Source organism: Pelodiscus sinensis, chromosome 14 (assembly GCF_052426305.1).
Source record: "Pelodiscus sinensis isolate ZL-2025 chromosome 14, ASM5242630v1, whole genome shotgun sequence".
NCBI lineage: Eukaryota > Metazoa > Chordata > Testudines > Trionychidae > Pelodiscus > Pelodiscus sinensis.
In genome coordinates, this window is record NC_143065.1 from 34,511,028 (window position 1) to 34,531,405 (window position 20,378).

Here is a 20,378-nt window from a genome sequence, read left to right on the forward strand (position 1 = left end):
CTTCAGCCTTGTTTTGGCTTGGCTGAGCAAGCTAAGCTCTTTAGGTTTCCTTTTAGAAGTTTGGATTTTCATTCCTCGATCATCCTAGGAGCCCTTTTCTGTTTTCCTTCTGTTTTTCTTCTTTGTTTATTCCTGACACCATGTCATGCATTTCTGTGTCAGATATGGACTACTCTAAAGGATTGTTTATTATACACACCAAAAGTAATCATAAGATCCTTTAGTGCTCTACCTCATGGCTGAGGTTAATGTAAATAAGGCATTTTACACACCTAGGCTATGTCTACACTGCAGGCTTCTTGAGCAAGAACTGTTTTGCACAAGAGTTCTTGTGCAGAAGGTCTTCCACAAGAGTGTGTCCATACTTCCAAGTGCTTTTGCGCAAGAAATGTGCTTTTGTGCAAGGGTGTCCATGGTAGTGTGGATGCTCTCTTGCGCAAGAAAGCTCTGATGGCCATTTTAGCCATAGGGCTTTCTTACGCGAGAAATTCATGTTGCCTGTCTATACTGCCTTCTTGTGGAAGAGCTCTTGCGCAAGAGGGCATATTCCTTGTGGGGGAGAGGAATAACTCTTTCAGAAGAAGCCCTGTTTTCCTACGCTATACTGTAAATTTACTTACACAAAAACACGCGTGCAGTGTAGACACTCTGCAAGTTTTTATGAAAGCGCAAAAAGCCTGCAGTGTAGATGTTGCCCTATTGGTTGCACTGAATAATAGTTTAGTATCCCACTACAACTGCTGCTAGTGAATAAAATACAGCCCACTTTTCTGCTTGTTACTAGGCATTAGACCTGCAATAGTCCAAATTAGTGGCTGTCCACTAGTGTAACATACTCAGCTTGAAAAGGGTCATTAATATCTTCACTATGATTATGGAGCCATCTATCTGCATTTCATTTTAGTCATTTCAAAATACATAGATTAGAGGTTTGAGGCAATGTCGAATTCAGGGAGAGTCTATCCACTGATTTCAGTGCACTTTGGACGAGCTCCTAGGAGTGTGATATAATTATGCATACAGCATAATAAAAGGTCTTGCTTATTTTTTATCCCTCTCATTTGTGGAACTGGATGGCTATTCTAAAGATGGGGAAACTGAGCAATGGAGAAGCAAGTGTCTTGCTAAACTCACAAACTAAATCAGCAGCAGAATCAAGATCATGTCACTTGTGTCCCAGAGCCTCACTGTGATCACAGGAAAACTTTGCCTCCCGTTAGAAAAAAGAAAAGCATCTTTCCATACCTTTTCTTTGGAAGGTGACATTGGCTTTCAGTCCGAACAGAAATTTTCTCACAATTTGAGACATTTTGCCCTCCATGTCTTTCTCTCTACACAAGAACACTTTGGGGCATTCAGTGCTGGGTGACATTTTATACACCATTTTATATCACCAGCAGTGTGCCGTTCACTGATATCTGCTACCTCCTCTGGGGCTGGGCACTTGCTTTGATTTCTCTTTTTCTGAAAAGGATGTGTTTCAACACGATGCCAACTGAGGTGATGTTATCCTCTCAGAAGCTTTTGTTTGAAATTTCATCAGGAAGCTCTTCTTGAAATGAAGTTGCATCTTTGTGGGAATTAGCTCTATTTGCAAAACCATTCATGAATTAAATCTTGCATACACAATAACAATGTTATATTTATAGACAGTGCCTTTTATTACAAAGGGATTTAGAAACTGTGCGTGTCTCTGTGCATCTTATGTGAGTGTACTGTAGCGTGTGTGTGTGTGTGTGTGTGTGTGTGTGTATGTATACAATAATTAGTTCATTCCTCAGAGAAATTCAGCCACCTCCAGAGTGGAATTCTGCTACCTTTCAAATCTATCTAGTTACATTTTCATATTGTGCCCCTTCCGTATTCTGGCAAATGTACAAACTCTATTCTTTCCTCTTCCCCTCAGCTTTACATTATCCATTCACAACAAATGATGTCTCTAACCCCTCAATTCATTTACAATAGTTTCAGAGTTTCCTGTATAGAATATTGTGTTCGTATTTTAATTTACATCAGGACTAGTTCCCACCCCACCACATTGACATCGATTACCTTTGGAAGAAGGGGAAAAAAGACAATAAAAAAAAACCTCCATTGCCAATTTCCCCAAACTTAGGCTTGTTTTGTTTTAACCATCTAAGGATCTTTACACTGAATTTAAGCAGATCCTTACCCTATGCATGAAGAGAATGTGCTTGTTAGTGTATTTATACTCTGCAGTAAGATCTCCAGCTCTGCCTTTCCTCCAGAAGACAAAAGATGGAAACCCACCCCCCACAAACCCCTTATAGCCAAGACTCTCCTTTGATCAATTTACCATCTCTTTTCAGCATCTGAAAATATTTTATCAGATATTCATAAACCTTTTGCTGGATCTCCATGGCATCCAGGCCCCAAAGAAGTTGATGGAAGTTTTGCTATTGGCTTGAATAGGGCCAGGATATCACCCTCTAGGCTTGTTTCCACTATACCTGGGATTGACACTGAAATTATCAATCCACTGGCCGTTGACTTATCACAGCTGCTTAGACATGATAAATCGATCTCTGAGTGCTCTCCTGTCAATGCTGGTACTCCACCAGGATGAGAAGAGTGACTGGCATTGATAGGAGAACAGCTTCCGGCAACCTTATTACACACAAGATGCCACAGTAAATATGTCGACTTCAGCTGCGCTATTTATGTACCTGGAGTCATGTAGATTAGATTGACTGCAAAGGTTAGTGTAGATAGGCATTACTATGCAAAAACCTTGTGTTCCTGGATTACTGCGAGACCCTAACTAGAGCACTTCAAGAGACTTCCAGTTCAAGTAAAGCTGTTCATGGGACAGTAGCCTTTGTCTGTGACAGCACAGATATTCATCCATGGGATTTAGAACTCTTTTCTCACCCTGTGAATTGTCCATGAGCAGATCACAATTTTTTGTGGTTGTTTATTATCCAAAAATGTTCAACAAATACTTTTTTTTGGGCAGATTTCAGTCCCCGATCTAGTCACAATGGCTTTGCGGTGAGGTTTTATTCAAGTAGCCAAGATTTGAAATTTGATACCCAAGCGAAAGATATCTGTGCCTAACTCTTCTCATTAGCCTGGGTACTCTGATGGAACAGCCTACATTGTATAATATTGGAATTCCTATGTTTTTTTCTCTTCCTTCTGGACATTCTAACATTTCTTCCTCTTTCAAACAATTGGTTGGAGGCTGTCTGGAATGTGTTGCATGTCATGGGGCTACTGAACAGTTGAGTTTCATTGCTGTATTTTGCACCTTGCTGTGGTTTAATCCTATTTCTAATAGAAGGCAAAGAGACATTATTGTCAGCTGGTAGAGAGCTTGACCCAAAGACCTTGCAGTCTTTTGTGGAGACAAGACCTTCTTATAAATAGCTGGGTGTTCAAACTCCTGCTCCTATTCATTATAGACAAAGTCTGAGCTCATGTCTGTTTCTTAGTGCACAAAGAGTCTATAAATTTAGGGATGATTGAGTCTTGTATTTCCTTAAGTGAAATGTCACATTATGATAAGACACTGTCATATGAATGTTGGCTTTTTAAGATCCTATCTCTGAAAAGAAGCTAGAACTATTTTGGGCCCTGCAATTACACCCCACAAATAAATTCTTTGCTAGTATCGAAATACAATATCACCAAAAAAGCAGCAAGAAAGAGGATTTTACTTTACATTGGAGAAGACATAATGTCACTTTAGTTTTTTGTTATCAGAATAATTGTAACAGATTTATTTAACCACTTATTCGGCAACTAGTCTGCAAAGACTGCTGGGGATGCTACTGATGTAGGAGACTTGACAGAATTATTTATCTGATAAATGCAAAAGATAATTTGATTTTTTTCAGATTCAAAGAGGCTGCAGATCTTTGAACTTATCTAGTTTCAACTTTAGCCTTTCAAAGTGGTCAGTCTTTTTGGATGCATTTTAAAAAATGTTAATTTTATTCTTAAATTATATAGCGCTACATGTTGAAGTCTTTAAGGGCCCAGTCCAGTAAAGCATTGAAGCAGATGAGTAACTTTAAGCAGATGAGCGATCCCAGTGCTTCACACTTTTATGACTATATATTTATGGAGGATCTTGATTCACCAAATTCCAATAGCACTTAAATCTCATTAAAATCTTTGTGCTTAAATTCAAACATATGCTTTGATGAATGGGTGAAAACTTCAGAACATGCTTTAAGCAAAAATGTACTTACGTGCTTTACTGGATCAGGGTCCATTAGAGCAATACTCATGTACCCAGGATTTTACATGAACACATAAATCTGGCAAACTATTCCTCATGATTATTGCTGTCACATGAACAACACTTGTTTGTGTTCCTAGTCCTAGACTGGATGATTCCTCAACCTAGAAAAATATTTGCAGATGGCTAGCTGAACTCTTGTCATGTCACTGTTCATGCAAATACACTTGCAGAAATGTTTCCAAGGTTTCACAAAATACAGCATTCATGGAACGTGAAAAAAGTCTCAAGTTCTGTCAAAGTGGGTCCGTAGCTTCTGTTCAAACAAATGTTTGTATTTCTTTGCTTATGTCTAGTTAAGACCCTACCTCCCATTCATGGAATGTGCAGTATGGATTAAACTGAAATGTGATCTGACCTTGCTTCCTAATTTTAGCTGAAAAATTCAGAAGGCTCTGTATTGGTACAATGTATTATTATGGTCCCAAGATGTATTCAATAGAAGAAAACACTGCAACACACAATAATCTCTGAAGATGGTCTTGGTCTGGCTATAACCTGCCTAGAAAAGGAATGGACAGCAGCTTTTAGCCAGGAGTGTTTGATGCACACCAAGTCCAGGTAGCGATTGCTGAAAGAGACAAAGAATACACTAGTTTATTAACCATGAATTGATACTTTTCATGTGTAAAGATTTTTTTTCTTGAGATTCTCCAAGCATCTCACCAGTGATTTACACTTGGAGAGGTAAAAGCACCAGGTTTTTAGTGTAGTCTCAACCCACAGAAACCAGATAAGACTTGGATGCAGGTGAAGTTAGAAGGTTCCACTGCAATCCCCACTTTCAGCTTGCCTATCATGCTGCACATGACCATGGCTTCTCCATTGCCAGAGCAGATCTATAATCACCTACATGTGTTACCTGGAATATGTTATTTGTGGGCGGGTTTCCGATCTCTTTCCTCAGTTCTTCTCTCTGCTATGCCAGCAGCACCAGCCAAAACCACCTACCGTAGTTTAACCACCTCCCAGCCACAAGGTGACACATGCATGCTCTCTGTGGAGTGGGAAGTTGAGATGGGCAATACAAGGAGCTGATTCAGGCTTAGCCCACCCTGTCCCCACAGTGCCTCCTCCTCGTCCTGATCATTCCACCACCCCAGTATTATTTATTTACTGATGGTATTCAGTGACCTTGTCAAAAGCAACTCTTTTCAGACAACTGCCGCTACAATGGATGATTGTTCTCCACCGCACCCCATGAGTAATTCACTCTGCCTGCTGGTGTACACAAGCCCCATGCCAAGGGCTTTTGTGTGAGAAATGGCAATGTGACAGGTAGCTATAATGAAAGGAGTCTCTTCTTGGAGCAGTGTGCACTCATTAAAGTAAGGGAGCCATCGAATCATCTCACCCTATGCATAACTTTTTTTCATTCTGGAAGCAACTCCTCATCTTCAGTTTTTGTAAAGCCCTACATTAGGGAAGCCAGCCTTAGACTAATTTTGAGGCTTCCCTGCAGTGTAGAGGTGCTATTTCAAAATAAGGTATTTTCAGAATAACTATTCCAGAATAGCTTATTTTGAAATAAGAGTGCAGTGTAGACATATCCTAAGGCTTGAGATGGTTTAAAAAGTTACCTTCAAAAGAAATTCATATAATATGATATATGATATGGGAGGGACTGCAAGTGCTTTGGAGGATAGGATCATAATTTAAAATGATCTAGACAAACTAGAGAAATGGTCTGAGGTAAACAGGATGAAGTTTAATAAGGACAAATGCAAAGTAATCCACTTAGGAAGGAACAATCAGTTTCACACATATAGAATGGGAAGTGACTATTTAGGAAGGAGTACGGCAGAAAGGAATCTAGGGGTTATAGTGAACCACAAGCTAAATACAAGTTAACAGTATGATGCTGTTGCAAAAAAAGCCAACATGATTCTTGGATGCATTAACAGGAGTGTTGTGAACAAGACACAAGAAGTCATTCTTCCGTTCTACTCTGCACTGATTAGGCCTCAATTGGAGTATTGTGTCCAATTCTGGGCACCACATTTCAAGAAAGATGTGGAGAAATTGGAGAAGGTCCAGAGAAGAGCAACGAAAATGATTAAAGGCCTAGAAAACATGAGCTATGAAGGAAGACTGAAAGAATTGGGCTTGTTTAGTTTAAAAAAGAGAAGACTATGAGGGGACATGACAGCATTTTTCAAATATCTAATAAGTGTTACAAATTGGAGCAAAGGAGGTTTAGGTTGAACATTAGGAAAAACTTCCTAACTGTCCGGGTGGTTAAACACCGGAATAAATTGACTAGGGAGGTTTTGGGATCTCCATCACTGGAGATATTTAAGAGCAGTTTGAATAGATATCTATCAGGGATGATCTAGATGATGCTTGGTCCTGCCATTCAGGCAGTGGACTGGACTTGATGATCTCTCAGGGTCCCTTCCAGTTCTAGTATTCTATGATTCTATATATCATATCTTTTAAAATGCTGAATAAAGAATGCCCAAAAAGCACTTCTTGGCATGTGTTTTTAACAACAGGAATATGTTGTCTTGGTTTTCCTGCTTTTGTGGGAAGTATCTTTGGAGAGCTGAAGAACCTGAGCACATGTCTACACAGCACATCTATTTTGGGATACTGGAGGTATCCCGAAAGAGCTACCCTGTTTCTACACTAGCCACCCATTATTTCAAAATATTTAATCATCCTGGTAAACTTTGTTGCACAAAGGATACGGAATGGCTAAAAATAGCATGTTATTTTGAAATTTGGTGCTGTGTAGATGCACCAAATTTCAAAATAGATTTGAAATAAATACACAATTTGCATAGCGCAAATTGCGTATCTTATTTCGAGTTTAGGGTGCTGTGTAGATGCACCCTGCGAGTCACATCCCAAGAGTCAAAAGCATGAAACCTCAGCACACTATGAAAGGGAGGAATTTTAGTCAGACTTCCTTCCTTCAGCCCTATTTTGAGGGCTTACAATAGGGCCTTACCAAATTCACAGTCAATTTTGGTGAAGATTATCAAATTAAAAAATGCATTATGTCAGCTGAAGACAGGCCTGCTAATGAGACAGTGGGACAAAGGTGACAGTTGCCCTGGGGCCCGGTGATTTAAAAGGGCCCAGAACTTCTGGCCAGCACTATTGCTACTATAGGAGCAGGGGCAGCAGGAGCCCTGGGCCCTTATAATTGTCACTCGAATGCCTCCTGGTGCTCCAGGCAGCTCTGAAGACTGGCGGGGGGAGGAGGGAGTGGGGTGTGGCATGCTATTCGTGGCACTGAGGATTGGGGGTGATCTGCTGGCTGAGCCCTTCCCCACCCCTTCTGTCTGAGGCCCCACCCCTTCTGGGAGTACATATCAACCCCCTCCTTCCTCTAACCCCTTCCCCCCCCCCCCCCCCCGCCTGATGGCCTCCTTGGCTGTAGATTATAAGATAAAAGCATGCAAAAGACAAGATTTCACATAATGTAAAATACAGTATCTAGATGGGGAAGAGATTTCCGGCTGCAGACAGCACTCTAATCTTTTTTAAAAAAAGAAAAAAAAGGCACATAATGAGTTCCAATGTTTGCACAGTAAAGCTAGAACAAATATAGACTAGAAATCACAGGCATTTTTCCACAGGGAAGGTACTTACACACTGGAACAGTTACTTGGGGACACAGTGGATTCTCCATCACTTGGAATCTTCTAAAGTTTCTAAAAGTGATGCTGCGGCTCCAGTTGAAATCATGGGCTCAGTGCAGAAGTTACTGGTTGAGATTCTTTGGCCTCCTGTTATGCAGGAGGTCAGCACAGATTATAATAAATGTCACCTCTGGCCTTAAAATCAATCAGTCTATGGGGGCGGAGTGAGCTTCCTTTCCTGTACATCTTTCCAGTCCTCTAAAGTATAAACAGGAGAGACAAGATGATATTCCTGCTATTTCCGTGTCAAGAAAAACAGAATATTTCCAACCTGAAAACAGAACAGAAAGCACTTCCTTCCAGGCCTTATAATTTATAATGAAACAGGGGACATTTACTTTCCCTTTGCATATCACCTTTAAGACTATGAGCAAATATCATTTTCATTCCCACGATAGACAACATCCATCTAAACAGAATATGAATGGAAGCTCCATGCTCCAAATCAGCATTGTTCAATCACGAGCTAAGGTTTGTCAAGTAAATAATAAGACCACTTAAGAAAATAGTTCTATCACTGATTTTCTCTGGTGGGGAGGATGGAAGGGAATCTTAAGACTGCAGGGAGAAAAAAAGGATTAGAGAGATCTTCATGTCAAAGATGGGTTTATTTGCATAAGTGCTGGATGAGGAGTGCAGGGAGGGATATTACTTTCCCTCCACAGCAAGCTTCAGAAAGTTTTCAAAAGATGCTAATGTATATATAGCCCGAGGTTTTGCTTTGTTGATGACTTCTCTAGTGAAAGGTGGTCAGCAGACAGCTCTGGAGATCAGAATTCTCTTTTGCCCCCACACAGGAGAGGTGCAGTGCAGGGGTAGGGCAGTGGCAGTGCTATATTCCTCTTGATGCTCTGTCTTGATTCAATCCTTGGTCCTACTTCTGAAACAGTCAACAAGTGGGTGCCAATTGTGTAGATTATTTTAATTATTTGGGCTTCTGTCCATTAGGAACGGGACTGAGAACCCTCCAACTCATTTCATATACACTACCAACCAGCCATAGATTGGAACACAAGGTTAGTGAATGTAAACTCACATGATATTGTAATAAACCATCCCTCAAATATTTCAGCATTTACACTGGGGACCTCAAGAAGAGAGGATCCAACTCTATTTCTAGTCCCCCTGAGGCTCCTAGTCCTTGAAAATCTTCACAGCTGCTTTCTTCAAATTCTAATGTTCATGCATGCAGCACTTCTTGTTGCTTCCCCCTTCAAAGTAACAGGAATAGGGCACTTATTCAAATGGATAAGCCTGCACTTTCTTTTTTTCAAAGATGAGATCTAATCAAGTTTTTGTTTAGCCGTGAGATGACTGAGACATTTTGCTCCCTGGGGATCCTCAGCAATAATTCTGTTTGGTTTCAATGGCCATCTTCTTCTGAGTCTATAAACTGGGTTGTAGTGCTCTTCAGATCTGAGCATATGCATATTTCTGATTGGCGAAAAGGTCACTTGGAGGACGTGTTCCACAGCATTTGATGGAGATTACGTTCTAAACGCAAACATGGAAAAGAGGCTGATAAGGGTTTAAAAGCATTAAACTTGTTCACACAGTAAAAGCACAAAATCTCAAGGTTAAATCTCATCATGTTCTATTAGCTTAGCACAACATTTCTGCACAAATGTCAAGTCTTTTGAATATTAATAGATCCTTAATTTGAAGAGTATTTTTGTCATCACTATTTCATTTTTCTGCTGTTAAACCAAGAAACTCACATAGTATTATTTCATAGGGATGAGTAAACTTCACAAGGTTTAATAGTTTGGTTTAGATAAATACCTACTAGTTTGGATGTAAATTTGAATGGATCATCAAGGGTAAGTGGGAGATTTCTTACAAAGAGGCTATCTTAGGATATTTGTCACTTTCTGCTTCTAGACAAGTGAGAAATACAGATTGCAAGAATAGCCCTCTCAAATTTATGGCATTTCTATTTCTGATTCTGTAAGGAATTTGGAAGTGTAGAGGATCATGAACATTAAAAGAGGCAAGCAAATTAACCAGAAATCCTTTGAATTTCCAGAAAGAATTGCTTTGGATTTGATTTGAGTTGTAGACCAAGATTCTCATCAGTTCTTTCTTGCTTGCTTGCTTGCTTTCGGCTGGCCAGCCGGCAACAATCTGCTTTGATTTCAATGAACTTACCCCAACGTAAATGAAAGGGTCATATTACTATAGGTGGGGCTGAATTACCTACCATGATTTATAACCCTGTGCATCCGAGAAATGCCTTTTCTATACATCATGACTAGAGGAGGGGGTGGGGACTAGAAGAGTTTGGGTTTGAGAAAAAAAGATGATCCTGTGATAACATTTAACTTTTCTCTGGCTCATTTGTCTTATCTGCTTAGGTCTCTTTGGCCAGGGACTGTCTCAACTCAGTATTAGTCTATGAGGGTACATCAATGCTTGCTCCCTAGTTCGAGCTAGGGATGCAAATGAAGGCAACCAAAATTGCTAATGAAGCGGGGATTTAAATATTCCCCAAAAATGAGGAGTAATGTTAGTTCGAATCAAGGGGTTTGGTTCAAATTAATGTGTCCCGGTACGCACTTCCTGGTTCAAATCAGCTGTTGAGCAGAGTAACGCACCAGCGAGATCATGCTAATGAAGCGCGGGATATTTAAATCTCCACTTCATTAGCAATTTCGGTCTCCTACATTTGCATCCCTACCTCGAACTAGGGAGCAAGTGTAGATATACCCTTACATATTAATGTTATGGTAGCATGCCAAGACAAGACCTGTTGTGCTAGGAACTGTGCAAAGTCTGATGACCACATGATGAAGTGTGTACACATCAGGGTACCAAAACAGTAGGGATCCCACTCCAAAGATAGAGCGCATGTGGCAGAAGAGGGCCTAGGGCTCCAGTGTTTTGGGGGCACAGAATATGGGTTCTTTTGAGGCCAGTTTCTCAACAGGAATGATGAATTTGAATTGAAACGTCATCATCATATTTGTCATTATTAGAACCCTACCAAATTCACAGCCATGAAAAACATGTCACAGATTATGAAATCTGATCTCTCCCTGTGAAATCTGGTCTTGTGTGTTTTTACCCTACCTATACCGATTTTATTTGGGAGAACAGTGTTGTCCAAATTGGGGGTCCTGACCTGAAAGGGAGTTGCTGGGTAGTTGTGGTATTGTCATCCTTACTTCTGTGCTGCCTTCAGAGCTGGGTGGCCACAGAGAGGTGGCTGTTGGCCAGGTGCCCAGCTCTGAAGGCAGCCACCTGCCAGCAGCAGCACAAAAGTAAAGGTGGCAATGCCGTACCATGCCATCCTTACTTCTTCACTGTTGCTGGTGGTAGCTCTGCATTCAGAGCTGGGCTCCCTGCCAGCAGCTGCCACTGTCTAGCTCCTCAGCTTAGAAGGTACCAGTACAAAAATAAGGGTTGGAGTCTCACAACCCTCCCTACAATGACCTTGCAACCCCTCCCTCCCACACACACACACACACACACACACACACAGAGCTAGCTTTTTGGATCAAGAGGACTACAATTACAACACCGTGACATTTCAGATTTAAATGGCTGAAATAATGAACATTACAATTTTTAAATCCTATGATTGTGAAATTGGCAAAAAATGGACTGTGAATTTGGTAGGGCCCTTATCATACTACATCTTTCAAGACCACTTCAATGTGTTCAAACTGGGCTTTTTTTTTTTTTTGGACCTGCATTCATTTTTTGTCTGAATTATTTGTCCAGCCCTACCTACATTCTAGGTAATAGTTTTACAGCACCAGAATCCCATAGCATTCTTAGGACAGCATGTGCCATTGGCCCTAGTGAACCTGGTGCTACTATTTCTATTATGAATCTAATTTCTGAAAAGAGTTGAGCCTGACTTATATCTGGCTCCAGATTTCCACCTCTCTCTTCTCCAAATGCTCTGGAGTGTGGGCAAGTTCAAATTTGTGGAGGTAAACACTACTGAGACAATTCAGATTTAGACTGAGGTTCAAATTCTATACTCCAAGGATTAGGGGTTGTCATGTCTGAATCCTTCTCCTGAAGCCAGTCATTAATATTTAGGAATATTTACTGAGGTCAAGAAAATTTTTATTACAAATCCTGAACTCTCAGCCAGCCTTCACCAATGTTCATGGGCCTTTTGTGCAAAACTGGGATGAGTTATGCTTCAAGCTGAAACTATCAGACATGAAGGTCTCACCAGACTGCAAACCCAGGTGAAACTGGTTGGTAAATCACACCCTGATGACAGCTGACAAATATCCCCCAGCTCTCATGTTGGAAACATTCACTGTAGGTGAATTTCTGGATTGTAGGATGGGAAAAATTAGAGGTTTGAACTGAAGAAACCTGGACATTTCTGGAATAAGACTTGTTTAAGAAAACAAAAACAAAACACCATTTAAAAATGTTATTTGGTGGTGAAGTGCCATGCCTTGCTGTATTTTCTAAAGGTATTTAATGTGTTAGGTGCCTAAATACTTATTCTTATTCAGGATAACTCCCCATTGATTTTAATTAGTAAGGAATAAGAAAAGAATGCAGGATTTGTTATGACTGGGGCCTTGCACCATTCCAAGACTATCAATAGAAAATCATCAGAAACAACCACAACAATCAAAACCACCTGAAAGTTAAAAAATAACATTACAACTGTCAGATATATCTCTGTCTGTTAACAGAGACTAAAAAAACCTATTTCAGTATAACACAGAGTGGGGAAAGGCACTGGTGGATCCATTAAGTGAGGAAACATTCTGTGAAGTGTAAGTGTTCTCATGAAAGTTTGCATCCTGATTAAAGATGACTTTCAAAGTAACAATATACATACATGTCCTTATATGCTTCTTTAGGATGTATAAAGAAGGCCTGAAATGTATGTGTTTTGTTCAATACACTACTTGGTTTTAAACCTTAGAAACATCGGGACTTAACTTATCTGTTTTCTTTGGATGACTCTTTGAAGGACTGGAGAACTGATAAAGCTTCACAAACATATCTAGAAAAAACGTAAACAACAAATAGTCTAGCAGCACCTTAATGACTAACGAAACATGTAGCTTTCATGGGCACAACCCACTTCTTCAGATAACTGGAGTATTGAAAGTCCAGATCCAAGAATAAATAAGGGAAGTCAAAGGGAGGTGGGGGGAAGAAAAAAAAAAGATTAAAAAATAGTGAATTTGATTGTTCAAGTTACAAGAAGCTGATAAGAACAATTTGCTCCTCAATAAGTACCCATTGTTTGGTTGGTTAAATTATTAGGATGTGGAAGGTGGTGTGAGAGCCAGCCAATGTCTTTATTCTTTCCTCTCTGATAGGAATCAAACTTGTAAATGACGTTAAGTTTCCCTGTGTATTTGGCTTGTGGAATTGTCCTGAAACAACATGGTGACTTTGAGATCCATTAATGAGTACCCAGGCAGATCAGAATAGAACAGATTTGTAGTCAGGCTGTCTAAAACATGTTGGATATAGAAAAAAAAAGAAAAAAAGCTAATTTTGAACAAATTCAGCATCCTACACCTACCACAATTCAGGACTGAGAACTCCTCCTCTAGTTCTCTCATTATCAAAGCAAAAAACACAGGAGACAAGACCTGGTGTTTCTGATGTTTTCATAGTAAACAATAAAGGGTAAGTTAAAGATAATTTTACACAAATAAAAGAAGCTCCACAAAAGTATGTTTTCCCTTTTCCTCCAGGTAACTTTTAAAGAAGAGGCCACCAGGACAGAGGGGCTTTGGATTTTATTTCTACACTCTCTCTCTGACTTCAACCAGAATGTAGGGCTAATACTTCTGTTTCTCTCCTGCCCAGGCGTATTGTTTAACCCACTGGGGAGTGTGTGTTAAAGGTTCCACTCTGTGCCAATCCACGGGGAATATGAGTCTGTTATAGGCCTGGCTAGCAAAACATGACTCCTGTGTTCAAGTCGCAGAAGTTCATGGTTTTAACTCTGGAGCTCCTTGGTACAATCCGTTATGTTACCTAAGAGAGCATCCATCACAGTTGCAAAGCTGAACTCGTTTATAAAGCCATCTGAGATCCTTGAATGAAAGGTGCTGTATGCCTTTGCTCATAGCCAGAAGAACCTACACCACTCTATAGAAGTCTCAGAGAGGTAGCCATGTTAGTCTGTAACTTTAAAAACTAATAGTTCTGTAGTACCTTAGCGACCTTAGAGGTTATATATATATATATATATATATATATATATATATATATATATGTCATGAACTTTCGTGGGCAAAACCCACTTCCCCAGATGAGCAGAGCAGGTTTTGCCCATGGAAACTCATGATACAATCTTCAGAAGTGATTCCTACTCCCTGTATTTCTGACCTGACCAAAATCAGAAAGTCCTGGGCATCTCATGAGAACCTAGAACAAACTTCTTGCTTATTTTAGGACTCAGCAGGCATAATGCATGCACAACTGTGCTAAATTGTTCTTTTGAATGCTGTTTTCTGTTTTATTTTTCTTTACAAAAGCAATGATTCATCTTATTTAATAGTCTGAGTATTAAAATATAGACCTATGGCCAAATTCATCCCTAGTGTATCTCCACAGAATTTGAGCACCAACATAAATCCATACCAAGATAAGATGGTGTTACATAAATGACGAATATAGGCTCATGTGCTTTTCTGTGTGCATACTTTGAAGTGAAACTCCATCACCATGGGAACAAGCTTTTCCCCCCACAAGTCCGAATCATGACCAACATGGTTCCACTCACATCATGCAATTTAACAATAACAAAGTTGGGCTTCCTGCCATGAAAAATATCTCAACTTGTTGTTTGACTGCTGGGTAAAATTTCACAGGTTTCTCAGAAAGCTAAGCATGAAACTATCCTGTGGAATTGCAAACAGCTTATCGGAGACAGAGAATGTGCTTCGCACAGTCTGAGCCAAGCAGAGTATTCCATATTGCCAGCAAATGTGCAAAGAATCCAAACCATTAATCAAGCATTGACAGAACACTCTGGAAAGTTGAGTATCAAATGGGAGGGGTTCCACAATAGCGCCATCCAAATGGACTCAGGAAAAAAAAAGCAATAGCAGTGTTCATAGTAGTGGAAAGACTGTACTTACATTTGCATTAAATGTTTAGAAACTTATATTGATCTGAGGAAAGATCTGTGCTGGCTGAGAGTGGCATGGACAATGTACATTGCCTGTCAAGTTTGATTTATACAGGTCATTTGACAACCACTCTACTTCCTGACTCTCCCTGCATAGGTTTTTTTATGCAAAGCGAATGAATTAAACATCCTTCTCTAAGCCAGAAGAATTGTGCACATCTGGCGATGCTAATGTCTCAGATGATATGGGTCCAGATGTCTACTTAAAGAAGGTGGATGAAAATTCAACTTGTTTATGTATAGTATTTGCTGACTTGAATCTTGGCAATCTCTGTAATAGAGCTTTTTGTCAAAATAATTTTTTGTCTCCAGTTCCTCTCCTTTTTATGTTCCTTCTGCTCTGGAAAAAATACTATGTAAGGCAGGAAAAAACAATTTTGGTGGCTTTTTATATATAAGAACCGTAATATCCTGTGAAGTTGCACGTGCAAGTTGCACAACATAGATTTGTCATGTGCAAAGTCTGGGGTTTGTCTCCTTATTCAGCTGTGTGCAATTGGTTATGGAAAGGCACTGGGAAGAGTTTTTAAATGTGAGCTCTTCATTTGGAATAGACACTTTTAAAAGGGCTACCCGGAGGCATGTTTAAGTCACATAGGCTGCATCTAGACTGGCATGATTTTGCGGAAATACTTTTAACGGAAAAGTTTTTCCGTTAAAAGTATTTCCGCAAAAGCGTGTCTCGATTGGCACGGATGCTTTTGCGCAAAAAGTGCTTTTGTGCAAAAGCATCCATGGCCAGTCTAGATGCGATTTTGTGCAAGAAAGCCCCGAACGCCATTTTAGCCATCGTGGCTTTTTTGTGCAAAACAGTTCTTCCCTTGCTTACACTGGTCCTCTTGCACAAGTATTCTTGCGGAAGAGGGCTTTTTCCTGAGTGGGAGCATGAAAGTATTTGCGCAAGAAGCACTGATTTTGTACATTACAAAGTCAGTGCTATTGCGCAAATTCAAGTGGCCAGTGTAGACAGCTGGCAAGTTTTTGCACAAAAGAAGCTGCTTTTGCGCAAAAACTTGCTAGTCTAGACGCACCCATAGTGTATGTCTACACTACAGGACAAGGTCAAATTAAGAAAAGCAACTTCATCTATGTTAATTGCATAGCTGATGTCAAAGTAGCTTAACTTGACTTTTGGTGCTGTCTATGTTCAGGAAGTTGAAGGAAGAACACTCTTCCTTCGACTTCTCTTACTCCTCATGAAAGCAGGGTTACTGGCATTGACGTGTGCCCCTCTCACTTTGAATTAGCTGTCTTAAATAGACCGCTAATTTGAACCCTGGAAGATCAACCATGGCAGCTTTGATCTTCCTCTGTAGTATAGACGCACCCATAGTGTCCACTCTTGTAAGATAACAGATTCTGAGCTCAGTGACACTGGTGTAAAGTGAGAATAAATCCATTGACTTCAGTGCTGTTATTTCTAATTTCTGTCAGTGGCACAGAATCCAACCTATCGGGTACGTGAAGGGTGTGTCTAAACTACATGGCTCCATTGATGGAGCCATGTAGATTAGGCTGATCGGCAAAGGGAAATGAAGTCGCGATTTAAATAATTGCGGCTTCATTTAAATTTAAATGGCTGCTGCTCTGAGCCGACAAACAGCTGATCAGCTGTTTGTCAGCTCAGCGTGCTACTCTGGACACTCCCGCGCCAACCTGAAAGCCCTTTATCGACCTCCCCGTTATGCCTCGTAGGATGAGGTTTACCGGGGAGGTCGATAAAGGGCTTTCATGTCAGCAGGGGAGCCTCCAGACTGCCCCGATCTGCCGGCAAACAGCTGATCAGCAGAGCGGGGCAGCCATTTAAATGTAAATGAAGTCGCGATTATTTAAATCGCGGCTTCATTTCCCTTTGCCGAACAAACAAATCTACATGGCTCCATCGACGGAGCCATGTAGTTTAGACATACCCCTAGATCGCAGGCTTCTTTCAAAAGAAGCTTTTTTGGAAGAGATCTTCCAAAAAAACTTCTGAAAGAGAGCATCCACGATTCAAAAACGCATCAAAAAAGCAATCTGCTTTTTTGAAAGAGAGCGTCCACACTCATTGGATGCTCTCTCGCATGTAAGTTGTGATTATTCTGGGCGGAATGGCCACCAGGGCACCTGTGTTTTTTCCTGGTGGTCTCTTCTTTCGAAAAAATTCCCTCTTCTGCATCCACACACGCCCTTTTCTGAAAGAGCTCTTTCAGAAAAGGCATTCTTCCTCATAGAATGAGGCTTATCAAGGTCAGAAAAACCCCTGTGTTCTTTCGATTTTCTTTCAAAAGAATGCAATTGCAGCATGGACGTAGGTGACTTTTTTATTTTGAAAAACAGCTGTAAAGGAAAAGATTCTAGTATCATTTGCATAGCACTATATAATATTTCAGTGCAACCAATATCAATGAGGAATTAGGAAAGTAAATTCACAGGCAACCAATTGGGAGCTCTAACATTCCTTCTGCTTACTGCTTGTTTGAGGTAAAAATGACACTCTTCTTTCACCAAGCAGTAGGTGTAGGACCTCTTCTCCATACCTGAAAACTTTGGTCCCAAACACCCAAAGGCAGTGATCATTTTGCTGTTCTATTCAGGGATCATATTCCTGAGCTGGTCAAAGCAGAAGTTGGTACCTGGCACACTTCTGCTTCAGTAAAGTCCCAGTTTGCTAATACATAGACTATACCACGTCCCCGAGAGCACACATAAGCTGGTCCTTTGCCATAAGACCAGAACTTTGAAAACAAGGAAATTATTTGATTTGTGCTGTGCATGAGGAGCTGAAAAGTCCTCTCAGAAACCAGGCTTGAGGCTCACAGGTTTCCTGAGTATATGGGATATAAACAGCATTTATTATTGCTTTGGAATTCCTCTCTACCCATCCACACTCCTCCTTCCCCAACTCAGTTTAACATTTGTCTTCAGCCAGAATTTTCAATTTTCTGGCTTCCACAGCTAGGGCATAATCATCCCAAGAGCTTGTCATGTTGGTGTGGGTTGGATGCTCTGGAAAACCCAGTCCTTATTTAGGAGTCTAAATGGGAGCTGGATTTTCTGTTTGTTTTTTTTTTTTTTTTTTTTTAAATCTGGCCCTCATCTGGGTGCCTAACCCTTGGAAGTCCAGACCCTCATCTCAGTCTGTACTCTGCAGCACTTTCCTCCCTGTGTTGTTGTCACTACTCTTGGGCTACATCTAGACTGGCATGATTTTCCGGAAAATGCTTTTAACAGAAAAGTTTTCCGTTAAAAGCATTTTCGGAAAAGAGCGTCTAGATTGGCACGGGATACTTTTCCGCAAAAGCACTTTTTGCGGAAAAGCGTCCGTGTCAATCTAGACGCGCTTTTGCGCAAAAAAGCCCCGATCGCCATTTTCGCGATCAGAGCTTTTTTGCGCAAAACAAATTTGAGCTGTCTACACTGGCCCTTTTGCGCAAAAGTTTTGCGCAAAAGAGACTTTTGCCCGAATGGAAGCAGCATAGTATTTCCGCAAAAAGCACTGATTTCTTACAGTAGGAAGTCAGTGCTTTTGCGGAAATTCAAGCGGCCAGTGTAGACAGCTGGCAAGTTTTTCCGGAAAAGCAGCTGATTTTCCAGAAAAACTGGCCAGTCTAGACACAGCCTTGATGTTCTCAGTCTATTTAGATTACAGCAACACGCAGGGTGCTCGAGGAGCTTTTGAAACACAAAGGAAAGCACAGGCCCCGACCTAAAGAACATACAGCTTAGAGAGACCGAGGGAAGGCATACAAAGTACAAGTGTAAGGGGACTGTTAGCCCCTCACTAAAACGCTGTGGGAGTTTTTGGTTTGCCAGCTCCCAGTATCAAAAGGGGAAGGGTCTATGAGAAATCAGGGCCCTGAGACTGACAGACCCCAGAGACAATGGAAAGCAGCCAACACTCTAGCTTGGCCCGATTGACAGGTTGGACAGGCCAGTGAGGAAAGTAAGAGGCCAGGCCTCGTACTCCGTGTGAGCTGGGATTTTTCTGGGTCTCTCTGAGCAAGAAGAGAGAGCTAAGAGGAGTAAGCCGTGTGCAGAGGCAGTCCTGCAGCAACAGAGCCAGGTACACACAGGCCAAGGAGCGCAGACCCTGTGTTGAGCAGCAGACTGGCAGAGATCAGAGAGCCAAAGGGGACAGAGAAGCAATAAAAGGAGCTGGAGACTGGCAAAGCACCACAGCCTTCAGCTGGGTGTGGTGAGCAGCTGGGACCAGAAAAGTCGGGGGAGAGGCTCTGGGCAGGGAGACACCACCAGCCAAGAGGCCCTGCAGGCCAGACTGGGAGAGGTGTCCTGTTACCTAGAGCCTGAGGCTGTGTGGTCATTGCCAGAGCAAGCGTGTCCAGCCTGCAGCCCCCCCTGCAGCACAGCCAGGATCTATAAGGGACCTATAAGGAACAGACTGTGAACTGTCCTTACACTCTGCAGACTGCTGTTTTGATGTCCCCATGCTGCAGAGCAGGGCTGTGTGTTCTCATTTAACCATTCTCATTTTTTCTTTTCTCTTTAATCAGTTGATGTTTAATAAATTGTATTTGCTTTGAACTTTATGAAATGATCACTGGGCCAAGAAAGCATGCAGCGTGAAGAGAGCACCCCGGAGTGGGGGCACCCTAACCCTGCCCCAAGTGACTACAAGGTCGGAGATTAAGCCCCAGGAAACCTGGGCCCAGCCTTGTTGGGTTTCGAGGACTCTGCTACTCAGGAGAGTGGAAGGGGAGCCCTCAGGATCAGGGAGACCGTGGGGTAAAGGAAGTGGGAGCGGGGACTCAGATCCTTTCGCTGGTCCATTCACCGGGGTAGTATAGAAGCCAGGAAAGTTCCCCACAATAGCAGGACCATTCCCCCTCTTACACAAGCAAAAGTCCCAGCCCTGCAAAAGACTCACACATATGCTTCTTTTTACTCACTGCAAGTAGTCCCATTGACTTCACTAGAACTGCTCATGATGCATAAACCTTCCCAGGATTGAGACTGTCACAGCATGCTCTTTAAGCTGACTTGGGTTTATCTGTATCTGGGCCAAGCTTAGCAGGTGAAGGGAATTAAGAGTTGTGCTGTTACTAAGCCAGACCTGCTGAGGGAGTAAGAGCAGTTTGTGGGGAAAGGGGCGGTGGATTAGGGAGAGGCCCCTTGGGAGACTAGCCAGGAAAGGGCTTAGAAGGAGGCCTAGGCTGAGAGAGGATAAGGGGCTCAGAGAAAAAGTAGAGTAAATTGAGATTATGGGGGCAGATAGCCTGGTTGTCCAGATTCCCAAGGCTGAGACCCTACATCAGAGGATAAGAGTAGGTTCTCCCTCTGCTGCCATCCTGTGAGGGAGGGTTCAGCTGACAATGTTTATAGG

General features: G+C 41.5%; 1 long non-coding RNA gene across 1 annotated transcript; it reads right to left on the reverse strand.

Moving 5' to 3' along the window:
- Positions 1–2,900: 2,900 nt before the first annotated feature.
- LOC142818267 (uncharacterized) lies at positions 2,901–20,030 on the reverse strand. The gene is made up of 3 exons (XR_012895652.2): positions 19,945–20,030; positions 7,868–9,411; positions 2,901–4,838 (listed from the first exon to the last, which is right to left on the reverse strand). It is a non-coding gene; the product is annotated as an uncharacterized LOC142818267 (long non-coding RNA).
- Positions 20,031–20,378: the final 348 nt, after the last annotated feature.